Source organism: Corvus brachyrhynchos, unplaced genomic scaffold (assembly GCF_000691975.1).
Source record: "Corvus brachyrhynchos isolate BGI_N302 unplaced genomic scaffold, ASM69197v1 scaffold408, whole genome shotgun sequence".
NCBI classification, from domain to species: Eukaryota; Metazoa; Chordata; class Aves; order Passeriformes; family Corvidae; genus Corvus; species Corvus brachyrhynchos.
The window spans coordinates 182,696-183,686 of NW_008239759.1; positions in this window are offsets into that span (position 1 = coordinate 182,696).

Here is a 991-nt window from a genome sequence, read left to right on the forward strand (position 1 = left end):
TTGAACTGGATGGCCTGTAATATCTGGAACAGATTTGAAACTAAAATCCCATTGAATCCTAAAAATACCCACGTTTTTGGGAGTAATGGGACTCTGCAAATTTTAGCAACAAGAAAAAATATTTGAAGAATTTTTGTGTTTATTTTTATTTATGTATTTATTTTTGTTTTATTTAGAGGGCTGTTTCATGTGTGGAAATTGCTAAGAGCTGCTAAATAGTGATGCAAAAGCTACCTTAAAAGTTATTGAACAGGTGAAGAAATAATATTTTGTATTCATTCCAATCTGAATTTAGGAATAAACTAAGATAAACTAAACAGTTTAAATGAATCTCCAAGGCAGTATCCATATACATAAGGAAATGAAGAAGGATGAGCTGTAGTGCTGGCTGGAGCAAAATAGCACACTTGTGTGATATGACTACTCTGCAAATATATGCCCTCAGAAGGTAAGGTAAGGTAATGCTGTGACAATTTAACAGCTATAACCAGGGCTAAGAGGAACTGAGGAAAATACAGGATGAATATCAAGAAGAGCGTGCAGTTCTCACTGATGTCAATAAGACTGTGATCAATGACTTCTCATAGCAAAGTATTGCCTCCTGGAAAGCAGACAGCATTTTTTGTTAGGATGTCTGAAGCCTGAACACCCACAGTATCAGAGCATGTTCAGTAGAAACATTAGAATGAGTAGGAATGAGTATTCAGCTGGAGGCTTGGAAAATAACGTGTTATACCAGTTATATTATATGTTTGTTAAAGTGATTTAGAAGCAATGTGTTCAACCACACTGAAGGGAGCAGAAGCTGAAAGGGAAGGAGATTCTTACCTCTCCACCATTGCTTACAAGAAAATGAAGAGACATGGAGAGAGATAGAACAAAGAAAGATGATGTGCTGCTCTTGATAGGAGTATACCAATACCCTTATCTAGTTCATGATCTCTGCAGAACAAAGTCTTCCTGCCAGATGACACAAGGCGAAAATCCACTG